We start from the raw sequence: 14,094 nt of genomic DNA on the forward strand, positions 1-14,094 counted from the left end.
ACAAGTCCCACACACAGCTAGAAGCCCAAAATTTTTTCAGAGGTAGATGCAGAAAAAAATATATTCAGTTTGCAACCTGATGGAGGTCAGTATAGATGGACTAATACAACAAGTCCCACACACAGCTAGAAGCCCAATATTTTTTCAGAGGTAGATGCAGAAAAAAATATATTCAGTTTGCAACCTGATGGAGGTCTGTATAGATGGATTAATAGAACAAATCCCACACACAGCTAGAAGCCCAATATTTTTTCAGAGGTAGATGCAGAAAAAAATATATTCAGTTTGCAACCTGATGGAGGTCTGTATAGATGGATTAATAGAACAAGTCCCACACACAGCTAGAAGCCCAATATTTTTTCAGAGGTAGATGCAGAAAAAAATATATTCAGTTTGCAACCCGATGTAGGTCAGTATAGATGGACTAATACAACAAGTCCCACACACAGCTAGAAGCCCAATATTTTTTCAGAGGTAGATGCAGAAAAAAATATATTCAGTTTGCAACCTGATGGAGGTCTGTATAGATGGATTAATAGAACAAGTCCCACACACAGCTAGAAGCCCAATATTTTTTCAGAGGTAGATGCAGAAAAAAATATATTCAGTTTGCAACCTGATGTAGGTCAGTATAGATGGACTAATACAACAAGTCCCACACACAGCTAGAAGCCCAATATTTTTTCAGAGGTAGATGCAGAAAAAAAATATATTCAGTTTGCAACCTGATGGAGGTCTGTATAGATGGATTAATAGAACAAGTCCCACACACAGCTAGAAGCCCAATATTTTTTCAGAGGTAGATGCAGAAAAAAATATATTCAGTTTGCAACCTGATGGAGGTCAGTATAGATGGACTAATACAACAAGTCCCACACACAGCTAGAAGCCCAATATTTTTTCAGAGGTAGATGCAGAAAAAAATATATTCAGTTTGCAACCTGATGGAGGTCAGTATAGATGGACTAATACAACAAGTCCCACACACAGCTAGAAGCCCAATATTTTTTCAGAGGTAGATGCAGAAAAAAAATATATTCAGTTTGCAACCTGATGGAGGTCTGTATAGATGGATTAATAGAACAAGTCCCACACACAGCTAGAAGCCCAATATTTTTTCAGAGCTAGATGCAGAAAAAAATATATTCAGTTTGCAACCTGATGGAGGTCTGTATGGATGGATTAATAGAACAAGTCCCACACACAGCTAGAAGCCCAATATTTTTTCAGAGGTAGATGCAGAAAAAAATATATTCAGTTTGCAACCTGATGGAGGTCAGTATAGATGGACTAATACAACAAGTCCCACACACAGCTAGAAGCCCAATATTTTTTCAGAGGTAGATGCAGAAAAAAATATATTCAGTTTGCAACCTGATGGAGGTCAGTATAGATGGACTAATACAACAAGTCCCACACACAGCTAGAAGTCCAATATTTTTTCATAGGTAGATGCAGAAAAAAATATATTCAGTTTGCAACCTGATGGAGGTCTGTATAGATGGATTAATAGAACAAGTCCCACACACAGCTAGAAGCCCAATATTTTTTCAGAGGTGGATGCAGAAAAAAATATATTCAGTTTGCAACCTGATGGAGGTCAGTATAGATGGACTAATACAACAAGTCCCACACACAGCTAGAAGCCCAATATTTTTTCAGAGGTAGATGCAGAAAAAAATATATTCAGTTTGCAACCTGATGGAGGTCAGTATAGATGGACTAATACAACAAGTCCCACACACAGCTAGAAGCCCAATATTTTTTCAGAGGTAGATGCAGAAAAAAATATATTCAGTTTGCAACCTGATGGAGGTCTGTATAGATGGATTAATAGAACAAGTCCCACACACAGCTAGAAGCCCAATATTTTTTCAGAGGTAGATGCAGAAAAAAATATATTCAGTTTGCAACCTGATGGAGGTCAGTATAGATGGACTAATACAACAAGTCCCACACACAGCTAGAAGCCCAATATTTTTTCAGAGGTAGATGCAGAAAAAAATATATTAAGTTTGCAACCTGATGGAGGTCTGTATAGATGGATTAATAGAACAAATCCCACACACAGCTAGAAGCCCAATATTTTTTCAGAGGTAGATGCAGAAAAAAATATATTTAGTTTGCAACCTGATGGAGGTCTGTATAGATGGATTAATAGAACAAGTCCCACACACAGCTAGAAGCCCAATATTTTTTCAGAGGTAGATGCAGAAAAAAATATATTCAGTTTGCAACCTGATGTAGGTCAGTATAGATGGACTAATACAACAAGTCCCACACACAGCTAGAAGCCCAATATTTTTTCAGAGGTAGATGCAGAAAAAAAATATATTCAGTTTGCAACCTGATGGAGGTCTGTATAGATGGATTAATAGAACAAGTCCCACACACAGCTAGAAGCCCAATATTTTTTCAGAGCTAGATGCAGAAAAAAATATATTCAGTTTGCAACCTGATGGAGGTCTGTATAGATGGATTAATAGAACAAGTCCCACACACAGCTAGAAGCCCAATATTTTTTCAGAGGTAGATGCAGAAAAAAATATATTCAGTTTGCAACCTGATGGAGGTCTGTATAGAAGGATTAATAGAACAAGTCCCACACACAGCTAGAAGCCCAATATTTTTTCAGAGCTAGATGCAGAAAAAAATATATTCAGTTTGCAACCTGATGGAGGTCTATATAGATGGATTAATAGAACAAGTCCCACACACAGCTAGAAGCCCAATATTTTTTCAGAGGTAGATGCAGAAAAAATATATTCAGTTTGCAACCTGATGGAGGTCTGTATAGATGGATTAATAGAACAAGTCCCACACACAGCTAGAAGCCAAATATTTTTCAGAGGTAGATGCAGAAAAAAATATATTCAGTTTGCAACCTGATGGAGGTCAGTATAGATGGACTAATACAACAAGTCAAACACACAGCTAGAAGCCCAATATTTTTTCAGAGGTAGATGCAGAAAAAAAATATATTCAGTTTGCAACCTGATGGAGGTCTGTATAGATGGATTAATAGAACAAGTCCCACACACAGCTAGAAGCCCAATATTTTTTCAGAGCTAGATGCAGAAAAAAATATATTCAGTTTGCAACCTGATGGAGGTCTGTATAGATGGATTAATAGAACAAGTCCCACACACAGCTAGAAGCCCAATATTTTTTCAGAGGTAGATGCAGAAAAAAATATATTCAGTTTGCAACCTGATGGAGGTCTGTATAGATGGATTAATAGAACAAGTCCCACACACAGCTAGAAGCCCAATATTTTTTCAGAGCTAGATGCAGAAAAAAATATATTCAGTTTGCAACCTGATGGAGGTCTGTATAGATGGATTAATAGAACAAGTCCCACACACAGCTAGAAGCCCAATATGTTTTCAGAGGTAGATGCAGAAAAAAATATATCCAGTTTGCAACCTGATGGAGGTCAGTATAGATGGACTAATACAACAAGTCCCACACACAGCTAGAAGCCCAATATTTTTTCAGAGGTAGATGCAGAAAAAAATATATTCAGTTTGCAACCTGATGGAGGTCTGTATAGATGGATTAATAGAACAAGTCCCACACACAGCTAGAAGCCCAATATTTTTTCAGAGGTAGATGCAGAAAAAAATATATTCAGTTTGCAACCTGATGGAGGTCTGTATAGATGGATTAATAGAACAACCCCACACACAGCTAGAAGCCCAATATTTTTTCAGAGGTAGATGCAGAAAAAAATATATTCAGTTTGCAACCTGATGGAGGTCAGTATAGATGGACTAATACAACAAGTCCCACACACAGCTAGAAGCCCAATATTTTTTCAGAGGTAGATGCAGAAAAAAATATATTCAGTTTGCAACCTGATGGAGGTCAGTATAGATGGACTAATACAACAAGTCCCACACACAGCTAGAAGCCCAATATTTTTTCAGAGGTAGATGCAGAAAAAAATATATTCAGTTTGCAACCTGATGGAGGTCTGTATAGATGGATTAATAGAACAAGTCCCACACACAGCTAGAAGCCCAATATTTTTTCAGAGGTAGATGCAGAAAAAAATATATTCAGTTTGCAACCTGATGGAGGTCTGTATAGATGGATTAATAGAACAAGTCCCACACACAGCTAGAAGCCCAATATTTTTTCAGAGGTAGATGCAGAAAAAAATATATTCAGTTTGCAACCTGATGTAGGTCAGTATAGATTGACTAATACAACAAGTCCCACACACAGCTAGAAGCCCAATATTTTTTCAGAGGTAGATGCAGAAAAAAATATATTCAGTTTGCAACCTGATGGAGGTCTGTATAGATGGATTAATAGAACAAGTCCCACACACAGCTAGAAGCCCAATATTTTTTCAGAGCTAGATGCAGAAAAAAATATATTCAGCTTGCAACCTGATGGAGGTCTGTATAGATGGATTAATAGAACAAGTCCCACACACAGCTAGAAGCCCAATATTTTTTCAGAGGTAGATGCAGAAAAAAATATATTCAGTTTGCAACCTGATGGAGGTCAGTATAGATGGACTAATACAACAAGTCCCACACACAGCTAGAAGCCCAATATTTTTTCAGAGGTAGATGCAGAAAAAAATATATTCAGTTTGCAACCTGATGGAGGTCAGTATAGATGGACTAATACAACAAGTCCCACACACAGCTAGAAGCCCAATATTTTTTCAGAGGTAGATGCAGAAAAAAATATATTCAGTTTGCAACCTGATGGAGGTCTGTATAGATGGATTAATAGAACAAGTCCCACACACAGCTAGAAGCCCAATATTTTTTCAGAGGTAGATGCAGAAAAAAATATATTCAGTTTGCAACCTGATGGAGGTCTGTATAGATGGATTAATAGAACAAGTCCCACACACAGCTAGAAGCCCAATATTTTTCAGAGCTAGATGCAGAAAAAAATATATTCAGTTTGCAACCTGATGGAGGTCTGTATAGATGGATTAATAGAACAAGTCCCACACACAGCTAGAAGCCCAATATTTTTTCAGAGGTAGATGCAGAAAAAAATATATTCAGTTTGCAACCTGATGGAGGTCAGTATAGATGGACTAATACAACAAGTCCCACACACAGCTAGAAGCCCAATATTTTTTCAGAGGTAGATGCAGAAAAAAATATATTCAGTTTGCAACCTGATGGAGGTCTGTATAGATGGATTAATAGAACAAGTCCCACACACAGCTAGAAGCCCAATATTTTTTCAGAGGTAGATGCAGAAAAAAATATATTCAGTTTGCAACCTGATGGAGGTCTGTATAGATGGATTAATAGAACAACCCCACACACAGCTAGAAGCCCAATATTTTTTCAGAGGTAGATGCAGAAAAAAATATATTCAGTTTGCAACCTGATGGAGGTCAGTATAGATGGACTAATACAACAAGTCCCACACACAGCTAGAAGCCCAATATTTTTTCAGAGGTAGATGCAGAAAAAAATATATTCAGTTTGCAACCTGATGGAGGTCAGTATAGATGGACTAATACAACAAGTCCCACACACAGCTAGAAGCCCAATATTTTTTCAGAGGTAGATGCAGAAAAAAATATATTCAGTTTGCAACCTGATGGAGGTCTGTATAGATGGATTAATAGAACAAATCCCACACACAGCTAGAAGCCCAATATTTTTTCAGAGGTAGATGCAGAAAAAAATATATTCAGTTTGCAACCTGATGGAGGTCTGTATAGATGGATTAATAGAACAAGTCCCACACACAGCTAGAAGCCCAATATTTTTTCAGAGGTAGATGCAGAAAAAAATATATTCAGTTTGCAACCCGATGTAGGTCAGTATAGATGGACTAATACAACAAGTCCCACACACAGCTAGAAGCCCAATATTTTTTCAGAGGTAGATGCAGAAAAAAATATATTCAGTTTGCAACCTGATGGAGGTCTGTATAGATGGATTAATAGAACAAGTCCCACACACAGCTAGAAGCCCAATATTTTTTCAGAGGTAGATGCAGAAAAAAATATATTCAGTTTGCAACCTGATGGAGGTCTGTATAGATGGATTAATAGAACAAGTCCCACACACAGCTAGAAGCCCAATATTTTTTCAGAGGTAGATGCAGAAAAAAATATATTCAGTTTGCAACCTGATGTAGGTCAGTATAGATGGACTAATACAACAAGTCCCACACACAGCTAGAAGCCCAATATTTTTTCAGAGGTAGATGCAGAAAAAAAATATATTCAGTTTGCAACCTGATGGAGGTCTGTATAGATGGATTAATAGAACAAGTCCCACACACAGCTAGAAGCCCAATATTTTTTCAGAGCTAGATGCAGAAAAAAATATATTCAGTTTGCAACCTGATGGAGGTCTGTATAGATGGATTAATAGAACAAGTCCCACACACAGCTAGAAGCCCAATATTTTTTCAGAGGTAGATGCAGAAAAAAAATATATTCAATTTGCAACCTGATGGAGGTCTGTATAGATGGATTAATAGAACAAGTCCCACACACAGCTAGAAGCCCAATATTTTTTCAGAGCTAGATGCAGAAAAAAATATATTCAGTTTGCAACCTGATGGAGGTCTGTATGGATGGATTAATAGAACAAGTCCCACACACAGCTAGAAGCCCAATATTTTTTCAGAGGTAGATGCAGAAAAAAATATATTCAGTTTGCAACCTGATGGAGGTCAGTATAGATGGACTAATACAACAAGTCCCACACACAGCTAGAAGCCCAATATTTTTTCAGAGGTAGATGCAGAAAAAAATATATTCAGTTTGCAACCTGATGGAGGTCAGTATAGATGGACTAATACAACAAGTCCCACACACAGCTAGAAGTCCAATATTTTTTCAGAGGTAGATGCAGAAAAAAATATATTCAGTTTGCAACCTGATGGAGGTCTGTATAGATGGATTAATAGAACAAGTCCCACACACAGCTAGAAGCCCAATATTTTTTCAGAGCTAGATGCAGAAAAAAATATATTCAGTTTGCAACCTGATGGAGGTCTGTATAGATGGATTAATAGAACAAGTCCCACACACAGCTAGAAGCCCAATATTTTTTCAGAGGTGGATGCAGAAAAAAATATATTCAGTTTGCAACCTGATGGAGGTCAGTATAGATGGACTAATACAACAAGTCCCACACACAGCTAGAAGCCCAATATTTTTTCAGAGGTAGATGCAGAAAAAAATATATTCAGTTTGCAACCTGATGGAGGTCAGTATAGATGGACTAATACAACAAGTCCCACACACAGCTAGAAGCCCAATATTTTTTCAGAGGTAGATGCAGAAAAAAATATATTCAGTTTGCAACCTGATGGAGGTCTGTATAGATGGATTAATAGAACAAGTCCCACACACAGCTAGAAGCCCAATATTTTTTCAGAGGTAGATGCAGAAAAAAATATATTCAGTTTGCAACCTGATGGAGGTCAGTATAGATGGACTAATACAACAAGTCCCACACACAGCTAGAAGCCCAATATTTTTTCAGAGGTAGATGCAGAAAAAAATATATTAAGTTTGCAACCTGATGGAGGTCTGTATAGATGGATTAATAGAACAAATCCCACACACAGCTAGAAGCCCAATATTTTTTCAGAGGTAGATGCAGAAAAAAATATATTTAGTTTGCAACCTGATGGAGGTCTGTATAGATGGATTAATAGAACAAGTCCCACACACAGCTAGAAGCCCAATATTTTTTCAGAGGTAGATGCAGAAAAAAATATATTCAGTTTGCAACCTGATGTAGGTCAGTATAGATGGACTAATACAACAAGTCCCACACACAGCTAGAAGCCCAATATTTTTTCAGAGGTAGATGCAGAAAAAAAATATATTCAGTTTGCAACCTGATGGAGGTCTGTATAGATGGATTAATAGAACAAGTCGCACACACAGCTAGAAGCCCAATATTTTTTCAGAGCTAGATGCAGAAAAAAATATATTCAGTTTGCAACCTGATGGAGGTCTGTATAGATGGATTAATAGAACAAGTCCCACACACAGCTAGAAGCCCAATATTTTTTCAGAGGTAGATGCAGAAAAAAATATATTCAGTTTGCAACCTGATGGAGGTCTGTATAGATGGATTAATAGAACAAGTCCCACACACAGCTAGAAGCCAATATTTTTTCAGAGCTAGATGCAGAAAAAAATATATTCAGTTTGCAACCTGATGGAGGTCTATATAGATGGATTAATAGAACAAGTCCCACACACAGCTAGAAGCCCAATATTTTTTCAGAGGTAGATGCGGAAAAAATATATTCAGTTTGCAACCTGATGGAGGTCTGTATAGATGGATTAATAGAACAAGTCCCACACACAGCTAGAAGCCCAATATTTTTTCAGAGGTAGATGCAGAAAAAAATATATTCAGTTTGCAACCTGATGGAGGTCAGTATAGATGGAGTAATACAACAAGTCAAACACACAGCTAGAAGCCCAATATTTTTTCAGAGGTAGATGCAGAAAAAAAATATATTCAGTTTGCAACCTGATGGAGGTCTGTATAGATGGATTAATAGAACAAGTCCCACACACAGCTAGAAGCCCAATATTTTTTCAGAGCTAGATGCAGAAAAAAATATATTCAGTTTGCAACCTGATGGAGGTCTGTATAGATGGATTAATAGAACAAGTCCCACACACAGCTAGAAGCCCAATATTTTTTCAGAGGTAGATGCAGAAATAAATATATTCAGTTTGCAACCTGATGGAGGTCTGTATAGATGGATTAATAGAACAAGTCCCACACACAGCTAGAAGCCCAATATTTTTTCAGAGCTAGATGCAGAAAAAAATATATTCAGTTTGCAACCTGATGGAGGTCTATATAGATGGATTAATAGAACAAGTCCCACACACAGCTAGAAGCCCAATATTTTTTCAGAGGTAGATGCAGAAAAAAATATATTCAGTTTGCAACCTGATGGAGGTCAGTATAGATGGACTAATACAACAAGTCCCACACACAGCTAGAAGCCCAATATTTTTTCAGAGGTAGATGCAGAAAAAAATATATTCAGTTTGCAACCTGATGGAGGTCAGTATAGATGGACTAATACAACAAGTCCCACACACAGCTAGAAGCCCAATATTTTTTTAGAGGTAGATGCAGAAAAAAATATATTCAGTTTGCAACCTGATGGAGGCCTGTATAGATGGATTAATAGAACAAGTCCCACACACAGCTAGAAACCCAATATTTTTTCAGAGCTAGATGCAGAAAAAAATATATCCAGTTTGCAACCTGATGGAGGTCTGTATAGATTTATTAATAGAACAAGTCCCACACACAGCTAGAAGCCCAATATTTTTTCAGAGGTAGATGCAGAAAAAAATATATTCAGTTTGCAACCTGATGGAGGTCTGTATAGATGGATTAATAGAACAAGTCCCACACACAGCTAGAAGCCCAATATTTTTTCAGAGGTAGATGCAGAAAAAAATATATTCAGTTTGCAACCTGATGGAGGTCTGTATAAATGGATTAATAGAACAAGTCCCACACACAGCTAGAAGCCCAATATATTTTCAGAGGTAGATGCAGAAAAAAATATATTCAGTTTGCAACCTGATGGAGGTCAGTATAGATGGACTAATACATCAAGTCCCACACACAGCTAGAAGCCCAATATTTTTTCAGAGGTAGATGCAGAAAAAAATATATTCAGTTTGCAACCTGATGGAGGTCTGTATAGATGGATTAATAGAACAAGTCCCACACACAGCTAGAAGCCCAATATTTTCTCAGAGCTAGATGCAGAAAAAAATATATTCAGTTTGCAACCTGATGGAGGTCTGTATAGATGGATTAATAGAACAAGTCCCACACACAGCTAGAAGCCCAATATTTTTTCAGAGGTAGATGCAGAAAAAAATATATTCAGTTTGCAACCTGATGGAGGTCTGTATAGATGGATTAATAGAACAAGTCCCACACACAGCTAGAAGCCCAATATTTTTTCAGAGCTAGATGCAGAAAAAAATTATATTCAATTTGCAACCTGATGGAGGTCAGTATAGATGGACTAATAGAATGATGCTATGCCCAAAAGATTTTACTTCACTAGGTGCAGTAAAAAAATTGGTATTCTATACACAGGTGGTATATCTTGCAACACAGATAGGCTACTCCACTGACTAACACACTCTGCAATAGGCCAAAAAGGATTAGCTTTGCTAGATTCAGCCAAATGCTGTGAAAAAAACTTGCACAGCACTGGCACAGACCTGCCTGGCAAAAACTGATAGGAACTCATGTAACCTAGTCCTGAAAAGGACTCCAATTACAATTAGTCTTTACTCCCACAACCTATCTATTTAAGAGCACAGACCTCCCTGATAAAAGTCGTAGGAAATGCTGTAACCTAGTCCTTAAAAGGACTGCAATCACAACTATTCCCTACTCCCAAGCTATCTGTAGATTTGTGCGAAAATTGGCTTGAAATTAACAAGGTATAGCGCACACAGCAACAGCGGTGCCGTCTAACACGCAGCTGCAGCAGTGAGAAAATGGTGGCGACGGGGAAAATGGCTTGGTCTTATAGGGCAAGGACATGTGACATACACTGCCAATGACACATGCCCTTGCTTGTGTGAAAAAAAGCACTTCGCTCCATGTGTGCGCTGCTGATAGGCTGACAGATTGCACCTCCCCACTGCAAATGCGGGAAAGAGAAAAAAAAATGGAGATCTTCATTGTTCCTGCAGAGATCCATCCCCTGCCCCTCCCCCCACCCCGCTGTACACTCAAACTGCGTATTAACATTAATTTTCATCATTACTGAGAAAAAATCCAGTTATGATTTTGGTGCACGAACAGTTATCGAACATAACCTCGAACAGCCGAACTTTTCTCAAATTGTTCGTGTTCGCCGAACGGCTCGAACACCGCCCAAAACAGCTCGAATTTGAGATTGGCGAACAGTTCGAGTAGAACAACGCTCATCTCTAGTTAGGAAGAAACATTTATCCCATTGTGAGTCAGAGAAGGACTTCCCCAGTTCCCTTTCCCATGCACCGCAGAATCCTGGCCTATTGTCAGCTACCTGGGCAATGAGGAGATTATACAATAGGGAGATGGAGTGTGTAGGGGGTGACAATGATAGGCTCAATTTTTCAAAGTTTTTTGAGATCTCTATGAAGATGTGTGCGCTTCTTCACAGTTGAATAGAAGTGTTGTAACTGGCTATATTCAAAATTAGCCTTCGGGGAAGTGGCTCTTCCCTGTAACAAGTCATTGAGGGGGAGCAGCGAAGTATTGGAGATGACATGAGAAAATAATATGGAATGGGATTTATTTGAACCGAGAAATCTATTTGCAGATAGTCCTGGTGGGAAATCTGGATTATCTGAAATCGGGAGCAAGGGGCCCTGGGGGTCGATTGAGGATAAGCTTTTTTTGGGGATCTCAAAGCCAAAGCAATGGCATAAGTACTATATGACATGAGGCCAAGAGAGGGGACAATTAAATGGGCGCACCATGGGAGAGTGGTAAGAGCTTTAGGACAAATGGATTGAGCTATTTTGACCCACAATTTCCCCTCCGAATGATGGAACAAGTCCAGGATTCTAGCGTGTACTGCTGCCATGTAATACCTTCTACAATCCGGAAGGCTAAGGCCCCCCTTTTGTTTGTGTCTGATCAGAACGTCCCCCCGAATGTGAGGACGCCCACTTGCCCAGATAAATCTGCAAAAGCTACTGCGTAGTCTTTTCCAAAAATTTGAGGGAATTACCATGGGAATGGTTTGGAAGAGGTGTAAGAGTTTAGGTAGGACGTTCATTTTTAGTATATTTATTCTGCCGAACCAGGAAAAATCCTTCACCGGCCAAGAAGTAAGATCTCTATGGAGTTGTTCAATAAAGGGCCCAAAATTAAGATAAAATAGACAGGAGAGGTCTCTATGAATACGAATTCCTAAGTTTTTGATACCCTGTGAGGGCCAGGCAAAGGGAAAGTTGGACTGGATGGAATCCTGTATGGATTTGGGGAGGGAGACATCGAGGGCCTCAGACTTCGCTGCATTGATTTTAAAATTTGACCATGTACCAAAGTGATCTATTTCAGCCATAACAGCAGTGATGGATATATGTGGTTGAGTGATATATAATAGGACATCATCAGCAAATGCAGAGCACTTGTACTCGGTGCTTCCCACCTCAATCCCCCTAATATTGGGGTTATCGTGAATTGATGAGAGCAGGTGCTCCATCACTAGGATGTATAAGAGAGGGGACAGAGGACATCCCTGCCTTGTCCCATTGGTGATTATGAAAGGTGATGATAATGTTCCATTTATCTTCCGCCTAGCTGACGGATTGCGATAGAGGGCCATGATTTTGGCTATAAAAGGGTCCCCTACCCCAAGCTTTTTAAGAGAATAATATATGGCGTGCCAGGAGACTCTATGGAATGCTTTCTCAGCATCCAACGAGAGTATCTAATTACAAATTTTTAACTGCATCTAGCCCAAGCAATACTTTGGGCCTAGTAGCAGTGTCTGCTAGTCAGCGGATTAACCCAGCTGTTAAGCAACTACACCACTGTAGTTTGGACACTTAATTTTTTCAAAGGAAATGGTTCGGGCCCCCGGGACACTCAGTGAAGAGCATCGGGGAGGCACCCCAAGGCACAGGGGCTGGGACTGGCGGGAGGACGCCTTGCGGTGGACCGCCAAGCTCGATCCTTATAAAAGCTTTTCAACTGCAGCAGCTTTAGTGGACGCTACTGGAGCTGGAATTACAGCGGCTGCTGGCATGAGACTTGCCCTCCAATAGATCCTTGTAAAAGGATTTAAAGTGTACTCATTCAAATTAGAGAGACAATTTAAATTAAAAAGATTAGACCTGCCTCCACCGCAGAGGGGCTCACTCGACCCACCAGCGGACAGGCACCAGTATTGGGAGAGGGGGGCTGGCCGTCAGGGTCCACCGCAGCTCTGGCACAAACCCGGCGACACGGAGGTCGCACGGGCAGGAACGGACTGGCCGTGGCGGCTTCGCACTTTTTTGGTTTTAGAAGGGCATAACATGCCTATATCTGTGTCTCCCCCCCCTTTTACTCCTCCACCTCTTTTCTTTTCGCATGACTATATGTACTTGTCACTTTTCCATGTGTTAGTTGTGTCTTCTGAGCAGTTTGTCAGCTTTTGGACACCTTTGAAGTGTTTTCTATGTGTTTTCTATGTGTTTCTATGTGTTTTGTTTGCCTGCCATTGGTTTTAATGGTGTTCGAAGGAGTTCGATGAACAGTTCGACGAACAGTTCGGCGAACATACGGGTGTTCGACGAACCGAACCGAACTCGAACACTACGCGGGTGGCTCAACACTAGTGATGACTGCCTCCATATTTGACTGAGCGCTCCTCCCATCAACTGAGGCTGCTGTTTTTAATTAGTGTTTGATACTACCTGCCCTTTTAAATTTGTAGAATTAACCTGGGAGAGGCAAGTTTGATAAATATAAAGTTTAGGGTCCTACCAGAGAAAGATACAACTTGTTGTTTCTGGTGTGCTTTCATTAATTGGCCAATTTATTAACTAAGTAACTACATTTTATAAGTATATTTTAGATTGAAGAAATTCAGTTTAATTCATATATATTCAATGTTTGAATATATTTTGGTATATATTGTGGGCTGCTGTATTTATTGGTTTGTTTAATGTGCAGTCATAGCAGGTATACCTGTTCACAAGTGTAGGAGATGCTGGTCAGTTTTTGCTTTTATTAAAGTCAAATAAAACAGAAGTAAGGGATGGTTCATTGTATACTAGTTAGGACACTATCTGGAGGTCTGTCCAAAGCCTTTACTGATAGAGAAGGCTGAAAAGGGTGAAGCAGTTGATTTGCATTGTGACACACTTCATGTCAGTCTTTTTGAAATCCAAGTATCATTTTAAAACTTTTCACCTTTCATTTTTGCCTAATACATTTCTGGATCATGGCTTTTTCTCCTTTCCACTACTCTTCAAATTAAATGATTGTTGCTTTATTTTATATAGGGGCATTAAGTGTGGTCTTCTGACGTTCAGTCTCAGATTTTGTAACCTCTTAGCCAAATCATTACTCACTTGGCTTCCCC

Source organism: Phyllobates terribilis, unplaced genomic scaffold, assembly GCF_046119375.1.
Source record: "Phyllobates terribilis strain yellow unplaced genomic scaffold, ASM4611937v1 Scaffold_11__3_contigs__length_659146591, whole genome shotgun sequence".
Classification (NCBI taxonomy): domain Eukaryota; kingdom Metazoa; phylum Chordata; class Amphibia; order Anura; family Dendrobatidae; genus Phyllobates; species Phyllobates terribilis.